This window comes from Macaca thibetana, chromosome 6 (assembly GCF_024542745.1).
Source record: "Macaca thibetana thibetana isolate TM-01 chromosome 6, ASM2454274v1, whole genome shotgun sequence".
NCBI lineage: Eukaryota > Metazoa > Chordata > Mammalia > Primates > Cercopithecidae > Macaca > Macaca thibetana.
This window is the reverse complement of record NC_065583.1, coordinates 29397291-29411088: the sequence shown is the minus strand read 5'-3', so window position 1 is coordinate 29411088 and position 13798 is coordinate 29397291. Positions and strand designations below refer to the sequence as shown.

General features: G+C 38.5%; 1 protein-coding gene and 1 long non-coding RNA gene across 3 annotated transcripts in view; one reads left to right on the top strand and one right to left on the bottom strand.

The window, feature by feature from the left end:
* ATOX1 (antioxidant 1 copper chaperone) overlaps positions 1-13798 on the bottom strand; it is a 603309-nt gene that overhangs the window by 445299 nt on the left and 144212 nt on the right. The gene's annotated exons all lie outside the window — the stretch shown is intronic.
* Positions 7396-13798, top strand: part of LOC126956625 (uncharacterized) — a 130745-nt gene continuing 124342 nt past the window's right edge. For both annotated transcript variants that reach the window (XR_007726432.1, XR_007726431.1), the window contains exon 1: positions 7396-7481. This is a non-coding gene — a long non-coding RNA (uncharacterized LOC126956625). The remainder of the gene's footprint in view (positions 7482-13798) is intronic.

The following is a 13798-nucleotide window of genomic DNA, read 5'->3' as shown; positions in this document are numbered from 1 at the left end:
GTTGAGGTTCCTGCTTAAATAGTTCTTCCTCCATCCTCTCCTTTTTTTGCTCCCTTAACAGACCAGCCTGCTGGAGACCTTATGTTTCAGGGTTTGATTTGATTTTCTATTGCTTCTTGCTAGCAGTAATTCTCTTCACAGGGCTGAGAATTACTGCTAATAAGAAGCAATAGAAGATTGCTTCTTGGGGGACATGAGTGCTGGTCCCATGTGTTTCACTAATCAACTGTGGAAAACTGAAGAAGTCCTTCTACTTCTCTTGGTATCTGTTTTCTCATTCATACAATGACCAGGTTAGATGAGATAGTCTATATCTTAGGATCCTCCTCCTAGCTCTGATGTTTATATATCTGCAGTTGTAAGGGGACAAAGCAGATTCTAATTAATGAGCAGAAGAACACATTAGCCTTGTTTTCTTCATTTACTAAATGGTTATAAAGATTGAAAGACAAAATAGAAAATAGTAAATAAATACATGACATAACTACTATTTTAAATAAGTATTCTTAAAACTCCAGGCCAGACATTTATTTGTTTGTTTTGAAAATATACCATTGCATTTAGAAAATTCAGAGTGATGTTTTGGGAGTCTCAGCAAAACATGACACCCAATGATGTGGAAATAGCATTGGGTGTTGAAACAGACCAGTCTGGGTTACATCTTAACTTGGTCATGTTGTGGCTTTGTGACCTGGGTCATGCTATTTATTCTCCAGGGTTCTTTTCTGCAAAATCAGGGTTAAATATATTGACATCAAATGATTATTGTGAGGGTAAAATAAGCAAATTTATGAAAAGCATTCAGCACAATGGTTGGCACATGGTAAAGACTCAGTAGCAGCTGTTTTTAAATCCTTCTTCCTTATTGATGCATCTAGAACCAAACAAAAGATTTGGCTATTTTCAGTTTTCCAGGTGAACATTTTCTTCTCTGGTAGTAGAGCTGCTTTTGACAAGACTAGACATAAAGCTTGATGCATCTTTACTATATTGGCCATCTGTAGTTCTGTTTTTGGAGATGGGGTAGAATGAGTGAATCTAGCTGGCAGGACCCCTACCTTCTATTCTTTCACTTAAGAGATCTGAGACATTAGGAACATCATTGAGTTCCTCTCTTCTTTAGTTTGCACATCTGCAAATTTTGATGGTCATTTCAGGGGGCTTTTATTAGCCCTCTAATAATTTGAACATACTTGACACTTTCTAGAACATTATGAAAATATCAATTATCAGTTCTGTTATTAGTTCATCCAGCTATCTTTAAATTGGTCCCCTCTTGTTCAAATTCTTTCTGAACTTCAAGGTCAAAGTCATTCCACCTGTTAAGGGAAACCTTCCACCTCAACTCTTTAAGATCTCCCCCAACTCTATTCATAGCCCTTGCTGCTTGGCTCACACTCTGTTGGTGATTGGAATAGCAGCCATATAGGGTTTGGGTTATTTTTCCCTTTGTACATTTCTCCCTGACTTGATATTGATATTGCCTCTTTCACATTATTGTAAGTCTTTCATATCCTGTATCCATGCAAATCTCTTAGAGGACAGTTAAAAAAATACATGTTGGCTGATTGGTTTTCTGTATGTGTGCATGCATATGTTTCATTGTTCAGCCCGACTGATTTTCATTTAGGAACAACATATTTTTATTTAAAATGTATTTATTTCTTTGGGAGGTAATATCTGCTCATGACCCCAAATTAAAAATATCCAAAGATTACACTTCTGTGAAATGTGTTCTCCCTCCCCTCTCTCTTCCCTGGTTCCCTCCCCAGAGACAACTGAGAAATTGTTACCAGTTCTTTGATGGTCCTAGCCAGAGCTGGTCTATATATTCCCTTTTCCTTATAATGGTAAGTTTCTCTTATATATCCTCATGTTTTTACTTAATGTATTGTGGATAAATATCTATTATCTTCCTTATCAGTCTAAAAAGATTTTGGGGGTATTTTATAGTTTATTTAAGCAATCATATTTTAATTAAAAAATTGCAATGAGGTAATTGCAGATTCACATGTAGTTGTAAGAAATAATATGGAGAGATCTCATGTACCATTTATCTAGTTTATCTTAATGGTAGCATTTTGCAAAACTATAGTACAAAATCACAACCAGGTTACTGACATACAGTCTACCAATCTTATTCAGATTTCCCCAGCTTTACCTGTATTTGATATGTGCATGAGTATATGTACATTTTGTTGTGTGTATGCGTGTTCAGTTATATGCAATTTCATTATGTGCAGATTTGTGTCTTTACTACCACATTCAAGACCCTGAATGAGGATCTGTTGTGTTGCCCTTTTATAGTCACACCCACTTCCTTTCACCTCTTCTCTGTCCCAATCCCTGTCAACCACTAATCAGTTATTCATTCCTAAACTGTTATTAAAAAATGTTATATGAATAGAATCCTATAATATGTTACCTTTTGGAACTGTTTTTTTTTTTTTTTTTCTCACTGAATGTAAATCCCTGGAGACTCATTCAGATTGTTTCATTTTTATTGCTGAATATGCACGGTCATCTACCACATAACATTTTGTTCAGCAATGGACCACATATACAATGGTAGTCCCATAAGATTATATTTGTGCATTTTAACTGTGCTTTTTCTCTCTTTAGTTATGTTTAATTACACAAATATTTACCACTGTGTTGCAGTTGCCTGCAGTATTCAGTACAGTAACATGCTGTATAGATTTGTAGCCTAGAAACAATAGGCTAAACCATAGGGACTAGATTGTAGTAGGCTAGCCCATCTAGGTTTGTGTAGGTACACTCTGATGTTTGGACAAAAACAAAATCACCCAACAATGCATTTCTCAGAATAGATACCCATCGCATAACTGTATTTATGACTGTACCACAGTTTATCTCACCATTTATCTGTTGAAGGACATCTGGACTGTTTCCAGTTTTTTATTATTATGAATAAAGCTGTGATGAGTATTTGTACACAGAGTATTTGTGAACATGAGTATTTAATTTTCTGTGATAAATGCCCAAGTGTGTGACTGCTGGTTTGTATGATAATTGCATTTAGTTTTATAAAAAACTGCCAAGCTCTATTTTTTACAGTGGCTATACCATGTTATATTCCCACCAGCAATGTATGAGTGATCTAGTCTCTCTGCATTTATGCTGGCAGTTAGTGGCATTACTATTTTTTATTTTAGCCATTCTGATTGGTGTATAATGATATTCCATTATAGTTCTAATTCGCATTTCTCTGATGGCTAATGAGCAACTTTTTATGTGCCTTTGTCATCTGCATATCCTCTTATTTGAAATGTCTGCTCATGTATTTTATCCGTTTTCTAATTGGATTTTTTTTTACTATTGAATTTTGAGAGGTTCTGATATATTTTAGATACTAGTCCTTTATTGGATTCGTGGCTTGCAAATATTTTCTCCCAGTCTGTAGGTTGTCTTTTCATCTTTTTCCCATGGGCTTTCATAGAGTGAGAGTTTTTAATTTTGATGAGATCCAATTTATCAATTTTTCCTTTAATGAATCATGCTTTTGAAGTCAAGTCTAAGAATTTTTTTCCTAGTTCAGGATCCAGAATATTTTTCCCCATGCATTTTCCCAAAAGCTTCATAGTTTTACATGTTATGTTGAGGTCCATGACCTATTTCAAGTTAATTTTTGTACGTAATACGTGATTTAGGTTTATTTATTTATTTTTGTCTATTGATCTTCAATTATTCTAGCACCACTTGTTGAAGAAGCCATGCTTCCTCCATTGAATTACTTTTGCACCTTTATGAAAAGTCAATTGTATATATTTGTATGGTTCTATTTCTGGGTTTTCTTTTCTGTTTCACTGAACTATGCGTCTATCCATCCACTAGTACCACACTCTCTTGACTACTATAATATATAATAAGTCTTAAAATCAGGTAGACTTACTCCTTTCACTTTATTCTTCTTTGCCAAGATTGCTTTAGCTATTCTAGGGACTGTGTCTTTCTAACCTTGTCTATGTCTATAAAATCCTTGCTGAAGTTTCAATAGTCATTGCATTAAATTTATGGGTCAGTTTGGGGAGAAGCAACATCTTTACCATGTTGAATATTTATTATGAGCAGCATATGCTCTCTATTTAGGTCTTTAATTAATAAGCATTGTGCAATTTTTAGCATACAAGTGCTCTGTGCAAGTTTTGTTGAGTTTATATCTTTTTTTTTTTTGGAGCAGTTGTAAATGGTACTATTTTAAATTTCATTTTCCACAAATTCATTGTAGTATATAGAAATGAAATTAACTTTTGTTTTTTGGTCTTGTTTCCTGAAGCTTCCTGAACCCACTTAGTGCTGAACAGTTATAGGAGTTATTTTTAATGGATACTCTGGAGTTTTTATATAGATAATTGTGTCATTTATAAATAGACAAAATTTTATTTCTTCTTTTCTATTTAATATGCCTTTTGTTTCTTTTTCTTGCCTTATTGCAATAGCTAGAACCTCTAGCACTATACTGAGTGAGAGTGGATATCCATGCCTTATTCCTGAGCTTTGTGGGGGAAGAATTCCATTTGTCACCTTTAAGTATGATGTTAGCAGAAAGTCACCTCCATTTTCTAAAGACTACTGAATAACCTTACAATTCCAATGTAAGATTGTACTATAATTGACTTTTCAGGTTCTTTATCAATGAGTTTTTGTTGCTTTCAATCTTTGGCACAATAACACTTTTATGCATGTGCTCATACACCTGTCACTTTTCATATGTTCATGAATATATGGATAAGATAAATTCCTAGAATATGGCCCTCTTTTCTGTTCTGTCTAGACCCACTTCCTAGGTGATCTTTCTCTGCTGTGTGGTTTTAAATACCATACAATGACAACTCCCAAATATGCGTTCTCACTCTGATTTCTGCCCTGAATCCAGATCTGTGTATTCATTTTTCTCATGTAGTATCTCCATTTGGACATCTAACATGCTTTCAAGGTCAACATATCTAAAACTGAACTCCTAATTTGCCTGTATCCATCCCTTAAAACCTGTTTCTTTGAAGCTCTCCCTATTTTAGTAAATAGCATTCTGCCCTTCCAGTGGCTCAGGCCAAAAACCTTGTGGTCATCCCTACTGCCTCTGTTTCTCTCACACACACCCAAACTTTCAGCAAATCTTGTCCTATGATTACTTATCCCCACTCCATGGCTACCACTCTGGTCCAACCACCCTCCTATCTTCCTTGGATTATTGAGTTGCCTCCTAGTCTCTCTCCTGTATTGCTTCCTTACAGTCTGTTCCATACAAGAGCTCACACTGGTTCTCTAAGAACTAATTTCTAGGCTTAGACCTTCCCAAAGGCGTCCCATTTTCCACAGAGTGAAAATAAAGGTTTGTACTCTGGCCTGGAGGGTTCTATATAATCTGACCTGTGATTCCTGCCTGCTCTGGATCCTGCAGCTCTTTGAGCTCCTGCTTTGCTTACTTTGCTCTGGCTATGTTGACCTCATTTATCTTCCTTAAAATGCAAGTACTCTATGATCTCAAAATACATACCATCCCCATGACTGGCATACTCTTTCCCCAGGTATACATATAGCTCATGTCCTCATTTCCTTCAGGCATTTGCTCAGTTTTTACTTGATCAGAGGGGCCTTCCCTGCATACCCTCATCCCACTTTGGAATTCTTCCTTCCCTTTAACCTGATTTGTTTTTCTGCATGTGACTTAGCATCACCTGAAATATTATGTATTCTCTTGTTTATCTGTTTATTGCAGACCTTTTCCCCAATAGAATGTAAGTACTATGGGTGAGGCTTTGTTGGTTTTGTTAGGGGGCTATTTTCAGCACCTCCAACAGTGCTCAATAAATGTTTGTTGGATGAGTTAGTAAGTAAACTTCTGAGTCAAATGGTATGTGCATTTAATATGTGATAGATATTGCAAATTACACTACACAAAGGTTGTACTAATACTATACTAATACTTACCCTCCCATTGATAACATACGAGAACCCTTTCTTTTTTGTACATATGTCATTAATAGTTCATCTTGAGACTCTTAGCTTTGTACTATAACATTCAGAGACATGATGGATTCAACCTCCACACATTTACCAAGCCTCCAGGACAAATCTCAAAACATTTCGTATGGTTCTGGTTGTTTTAACAACAAGACAACTGAAATAACTGAGCTCTCAAGGTTTGCGTTTTCATATAATTTCACAGAGAAGAAGAATCTGGCAGAGCGTTCATAGCTTCTGTGTTTTGTTTACATGGAAATGTGAACAGAGGTAACCTTATCTTTCTATTAGATTTGCCCTCAAATCCCAACTGAGATAGCACAGGAGAGCCCACTTCCTGGTGACTTTTTGGTTTTTTTTTTTTTTTTAGAAACAAGAACACTTCTCTTTACCCAGCAAAGTGCCTCCTCCAAGGTCCCAGAACCATTGAGGGTGTTTGGGGGGTTGTGGGGCTGGGAGTAGAGATTGCATGAATGAAGACTGGACCACTCCCAGGACTAGACCAGAGAACAGGAGACTTGCTACTGACTGACTATTGTATTCCTATTACTGGACCTCTAGTAGGTGCTAGGTATGTAGTTCTTGAGTATTAATTTAATATCTGACTGTTACTGATAAGAACAGTCCTGAATATTAGTATATTGCTTTACAATCCTTAAAGTGGCTTTCCGTGATTCCCAAACAGCACTCATCTCTTGAGCAGAGACCCAAGAGGTAGGACAGGAAGACTGGAAGTGAGATTTGGCCCTGGTCATATTTTCCAAAGTGAGTAACTTGGAATATCAATATATTAAACAGGTTTCTTAGCAGCAGAAGGTTTCTTAAAGCCTCTGCACAGATTCTAGGTTGCAAATGTGCTTTGTGAATAGCTAAGAGGAAATAAAGCGTGTGGTGTTTGCCAACCTATTTGAACCAGTCTTTTATTTTCTAAAGTGTATCGTGGGCCTGGGGTTCCAGGGAATAGGCTTTCAGGAAGACTGGGCATTTCTGTCCAGGGTACGCACTTGAAGACAGATGATCTCTTATTCCAGTCCTGACTCTTTTCTATGGTTTCATTTCAGAGTTTTCATCTTAAGAGAGAAAACTGACACTCTCCTTTGATTTTCAGGATAAAGTGTATAGGACCATCCCTAGAAGGCCCCTGATTCATTTAGGCCATTTGGAGCAGAGCAGTGAAACATCTCCACAAGGTCTGAGTTACTCAGTTCTATGGGTTGTTTGATCTTCTAATTAGCTGTCCTTCTTAATTCATTTTTCACTGGTTGGCACATCTGGCTAAGATGCATGTTTGGTAGAACCTATTCAGGTGAGATCAGCAGAAACAGGGAGGCGCTGAAAGTCGTTAATGAAACCCTGGGTTCTTCACTTTACACTCATTTTCTTCTCATCCAATTTTCTTGTTACAGGTGCTGACACCAGGACAATAATATAAGTTGACACAGATATGGGGCTGCCACTGAGGAGAGAGAAGACTGAAAGAAGCACATAGATAAAAGGTAGATAGGTTCTGAGGATGAGGGCTAATTTTCAGCTGGCAGAATCAGGGGCTGCTTCAAGGAGGAGGTGGCCACTGATATAAACTGTCGTTTTGGGAAGAGTTAAAATTAATAGTTGTTATTTAGGCAATTTGACTATTAAAAAATTTAAATGTACATATCCTATTGCATGATTCCATAGCAACTACACTTCTAGGAATTATTATGTGAAAGTACTCACACGAGAATAAAAATGTATATTTATCAATAGTGAATTATGATATATCCAAATAATAGAATACTATATCAACTTAAAAATAATATCTTTTTGTGTACCAATGTGAAAATATGTTCATTATGTGTTCAAGTAAAAAATCAGGTACCATATATTTTGTGTAGATAACATTTTTGTAAAAAAAGTTAAACATTTAATAGCTTATAATATAAAAATAGAATATAGAATTAAAACATAGATTAAGTTGCTAATAGTTGTTATCTCAGAAGGGTGGGAAACTGAGAAAAATTTTATGCTCATATTTTTCTATAATATTCATTTTAAAAATAAGAAACTGAGAAAAATTTTGTATGCTCATATTTTTCTATAATATTCATTTTAAAAATAAGAGTCATATATTACCTTTATCCCTCCCCCCCCCTCCCCCCCTCCCCATGATAGTGATCTCAAAATGAGTAATGGTAAATTTTTTTTTAAGTACTGTTTTGTTTGTGTGACAGATTGTCTTTTCTTAGTTCTTAAGAGGCACATGGGAATTCCAGAACACAAAAGGAATATGTACTTTCTTTCTCTTTTCTCTTCCTCTTTTCCTATTTCTTTTAGTCTTCACTTAACCTGCTTTTGCTCCTGTCCCTTCTTTGTGCTTTCCAATTCTCTTAAGCCCTCAGCAACCAACCCACCTTCCCTTGTCTAATGCCTGAGTTAGTTTCCCTATAATTCCCTCTTTATCTTTCTTATATAAATGCACTTGTGTAGACCATCCTAAAGTTTAAAAAGCTTTCTCCATTGCAGTGGGCAGTAGGCTGCTTGATGGGTGAACAGAAGGGGGCTCTTTTTTGGTTCCATAAGAACTTTAAAGCAGTTTTTTCCATTTGTGGCTATTTGTGAAATGAGATCCCATTTTGTCATTGGCAGTTTGTGCTGTTGATGGCCATTGAACAGAAATTACTTTGAAAGGGATTTTGGTATACGCTGCTCTACAACTGCATCTCCTTTATGGCATGGTTTTGTCTATTTTTTTGATGCCTCCAGCCCATCTGTAAAAAACCTTGGGCAGTAGAGTTGAATTGAAGAGGTCCTTTACATCCCTTGTCATAATCTCTAAGGATCTTTCCCAAGCTAATATTCTATGATGACTTTAAGAGAATGTATTTATTTATGACTTTAAGGTTTTCTGGCTTTCTAACACTCTCACTGGCCAGAGGAGAAATATCTTTGTATCACATTTCTTAAAAATCAATTGAGATAATCATGTGGTCTTGTCTTTGGTTCTGCTGACAGTGAGGTAGCACTGAGAGTCAGGAAATTCAAAGTCTTGACTTCGCTTTGACCTCATTTTGTGGCCTTGGACCATTCACTCTACTTCCCTGGGTCTCAGTTCCTTAGCTTAGCAGCGAGGGTATCTCTCTCTCTCCTTACTATAAGGAGAACTTTGGGGGTAGATGTGGGTATTGACCTGGCTTTCATCCTAAGAATGTGATAAGCATCAAATGGGCAAGCAAAGGTGAAACCACTTTTGTCAGCCTAGAGCAGGGTTTCTTAATCTTGGCAGTATTGTCATTTGGAGCCAGAGAATTCTTTGCTGGAGGTTGTCCTTTGTATTGTAGGATGTTTAGCAGCGTCCATAGCCTCTACTTATTGAATGCCAGCAAGCTTACCCCATTCCCCCTGACTGTGACAACTAAAATTGTCTCCAAATATTGCCAAGTGTGCCCTGGAGTATACAATCAACCATGGTTGAGAACTGCAGCTGTGGAGTGATATGTAGAGACTTCAAGCATTGTTAATTATATAACTACTTTGAGAGGGAACAAATAAAAAGAAAAAAATCATGTAAGTGTAATTCCAGAGGGTGCCAGAGATGATGACTCCTGTGAGGAACAGAAGATAATACATGAGTGGAGACAGTGCCAAATACAGCATCATTTCTGGGCAGTCATATTTCCTGTGGGAACAATCTGTATCCTAAAGAAAGATGGAGAGATCAATCTTCTTGAGGAACCCTTCCCCATTCTCCGTCCAGCTTTGATCCGTTGACCCAGGAGAGGTAGGTCTGTTGGAGATTGCTTGAGGTCCACTCCGGACCCTGTTTGCCTGGGGTATCAGCAGCAGAGGCTGCAGAAGATAGAATATTTCTGAATAGCGAGTGTACCTGTCTGATTCTTGCTTTGGAAGCTTCCTCTCAGGGGTGTACTCCTCCCTGTGAGGTGTGGGGTGTCAGACTGCCCCTAGTGGGGGATGTCTCCCAGTTAGGCTACTCAGGGGTCAGGGACCCGCTTGAGCAGGGAGTCTGTCCCTCAGATCTCAACCTCCGTGTTGGGAGATCCACTGCTCTCTTCAAAGCTGTCAGACAGAGTCGTTTGCGTCTGTGCAGAGGTGTCTGTGTGTCTTAGTTTACTGTGCCCTGTCCTCAGAGGTGGAGTCTACAGAGACAGGCAGGTTTCCTTGAGCTGCTGTGAGCTCCACCCAGTTCGAGCTTCCCAGCAGCTTTGTTTACCTACTTAAGCCTCAGCAATGGCGGGCGCCCCTCCCCCAGCCTCGCTGCTGCTGCTTGCCGGTAGATCACAGACTGCTGCGCTAGCAACGAGGGAGGCTCCGTGGGTGTGGGACCCTCCCGGCCAGGTGTGGGATACGATCTCCTGGTGTGCCTGTTTCCTAAAGCGCAGTATTGGGGTGGGAGTTACCCGATTTTCCAGGTGTTGTGTGTCTCAGTTCCCCTGGCTAGGAAAAGGGACTCCCTTCCCCCTTGCGCTTCCCAGGTGAGGCAATGCCTCGCCCTGCTTCAGCTCTCGCTGGTCGGGCTGCAGCAGCTGACCAGCTCCGATCGTCCGGCACTCCCCAGTGAGATGAACCCAGTACCTCAGTTGAAAATGCAGAAATCACCGGTCTTCTGTGTCGCTCGCGCTGGGAGTTGGAGACTGGAGCTGCTCCTATTCGGCCATCTTGCTCCGCCCCCCCCTATCTTTCTTATATAAATGCACTTGTGTAGACCATCCTAAAGTTTAAAAAGCTTTCTCCATTGCAGTGGGCAGTAGGCTGCTTGATGGGTGAACAGAAGGGAAAGGGATTTTGGTATACGCTGCTCTACAACTGCATCTCCTTTATGGCATGGTTGTCTATTTTTTTCCCATCTGTAAAATAATAGAGTTGAATTAAATAATCTCTAAGGATCTTTCCCAAGCTAATATTCTATGATGACTTTAAGAGAATGTATTTATTTATGACTTTAAGGTTTTCTGGCTTTCTAACACTCTCACTGGCCAGAGGAGAAATATCTTTGTATCACATTTCTTAAAAACATGCTGACAGTGAGGTAGCACTGAGAGTCAGGAAATTCAAAGTCTTGACTTCGCTTTGACCTCAAATAAGGAGAACTTTGGGGGTAGATGTGGGTATTGACCTGGCTTTCATCCTAAGAATTAGCATCACCGGTCTTCTGTGTCAGCCTCTCAGCGCTGGAAAAGGGACTCCCCTTGGAGACTGGAGGCTGCCTCCTTGCAGACTCCTGTTTTGGTATAACTCTCCTCGTACAACTGCATCTCCTTTATGGCATGGTTGTCTATTTTTTTCCCATATCTTTCCCAAGCTAATATTCTATGATGACTTTTAGAGAATGTATTTATTTATGACTTTAAGGTTTTCTGGCTTTCTAACACTCTCACTGGCCAGAGGAGAAATATCTTGCAGTGAGGTAGCACTGAGAGTCAGGAAATTCAAAGTCTTGACTTCGCTTTGACCTCATTTTGTGGCCTTGGACCATTCACTCTACTTCCCTGGGTCTCAGTTCCTTAGCTTAGATGGGTATCTCTCTCTCTCTCCTTACTATAAGATCCTAAGGTGAGCATCAAATCAAGCAGAAAACCACTAGAGCAGGGTTTCTTAAGGCAGTATTGTCATTTGCTTATTCAACAAGGATGTTTAGCAGAATTGAATATTATTCCCCCTGAGAATTGCATGGATGATAGGAAGCATTTACTCAACTCTCCCATTCAAGTGCCACACTGATCTGTCTAGTATTCTTTTTTTTCTTTATTTTTTATTTTTATTTTTTGAGACAGAGTCTCACTCTGTCATCCAGGCTGGATTGCAATGTGTAATCTTGGCTTACTGCAACCTCTGCTTCCCAGGTTCAAGTGATTCTCCTGCCTCAGCCTCCTGAGTAGCTAGGATTACAGGTGTGCACCACCATGCCTGGCAAATTTTTGTATTTTTGGTAGAGACGTGGTTTCACCATGTTGGTCAGGCTGGTCTTGAGCTCCTGGCCTCGTGATCCGCCCGCCTCAGCCTCCCAAAGTGCTGGGATTACAGTCATGAGCCACCGTGCCCGGCCCTGTCTAGAGTTCTTAATTCTATTAGCTACTTGACCTTGAGCAAATTACTGATTTTCTCTGAGCATTTGTTTCTTCCTTTCCTTTTTGATCCCAGAAGATTATCTATTTCATTAATAAAACAAGACTAATTATTATATTACCCAGAGTTCCATGTGCTTTATGTGTAGTACCTCATTTAGGCTTATAGCAGTCTCATACATCTTGATACAATCTTGTTTTAGAGACGAAGAAACTGAGGATGAAAAAGGTCTTAAACCCAGCTCTCTCTATCTCCAGAGCCCATGTTCTGGTCCACCACTCTAAATATCACTGCTTCACAGCAAAACACTTAACATGCAACACAACATTCTTCATTACTGTTGGTTGCTTATCTCTCTTTCTCATCTTCTAGACTGAACAACTAGAACCCAAGGGTTATGTCATATGCACTGTACTATTCTGAAGTTACCATACCTTAGGAATAAAAAAAACTAATGGTGGAATTTTACACACCAGGACCCAGCAGGGCAGCAGGAGGGCATGGAAAGAAATGAGACAGAAACATTGATCTTTTTAAGCAGCAAGTAACTAAAAGCTATTCATAGACTTATAAACTAGGATTAAGTGGAAACTGAGAAGTCATCTGTTTCCAGTGCTTTGAATTTTAATATAAGGAAAGGAAAGCATAGACAGGTTAGGTACTTGTTTATGCTCATACTGTGTTAGTTGCAGACCAGGGTTGAGACTGGACTCTGGCTTCCAGTTCAGTTTCCTTCCATTGTATCAGTGGGATGCCATGTAGTGTAATGGATTAGAGTGTACCATCTGAAGTCCTGTGACCTGGACTGTGGACTGAGATCAGAGAAAACTTCTGTGACTTTCCTTTTCCTTACCTGTAAAAGGGAGTAACAATAGTTCCTATCTCAAAAGATTGTTATGAAAATTAAATGAGATACAGTGCAAAAAGTCTTAGCACAGATAAGGCACCTTACTACATGCCTATCATGTAGTAAAGTCTCAACAAATGTTAGCTATAATTCTTATTATTTAAAAAATAATTGTAGAGAGATTTCTGGCTAGATGTTTTTGTGTTTTTTTTCTTAGAATGCAACCTATGTTCTTTTAAAGCATTTTACATACAGTAAAATTTACTCTTTTTTGCATATAGTTCTAATGAGCTTTTGGCAAACACATGCAGTCACATAATCACCACCACAATCAAAATTCAGAACGGTTCCATCACCCCAAGAAATTACTACTTTTTTTGCCCTTCTAGTCAACCCCACATCTACTCTCAGACTTGGAAACCACTGATCTATTTTCTATTCTTGTAATTTCGCCCTTTTGAGAATGTCATTTAAATGGAACCATATACTATGTGGCCTTTTGAGTCTGTCTTCTTTCACTGAGTATACTATGTGAAATTTATCCACATTGTTTTACATGTATATGTGTTTATGTACGTGTGTTTGTGTGTGTGTATATCAGTATTTCTTTTCGTTTTATTGCTGAGTAGTATTCCATGGTATAGATATATCACAGTTTGTTCATCCATTCAGCAGCTGAAGGATATTTGTGTTGTTTGCAGTGTGGTGTGATGATGAATAAAGCTTCCATAAACATGTGAAAGGTTTTAGGTGACTATAAGTCGCCATGTCACTCAGTGAATATCTAGGAGTATGATTGCTGTGTTGTATGATAAATGCATGTTTATTTTATAAGGAACTGCCAAACTGTTTTCCAAAGTGACTGTAACATTTTACAATTCTTTCCAACATGTATGGGAATTATAA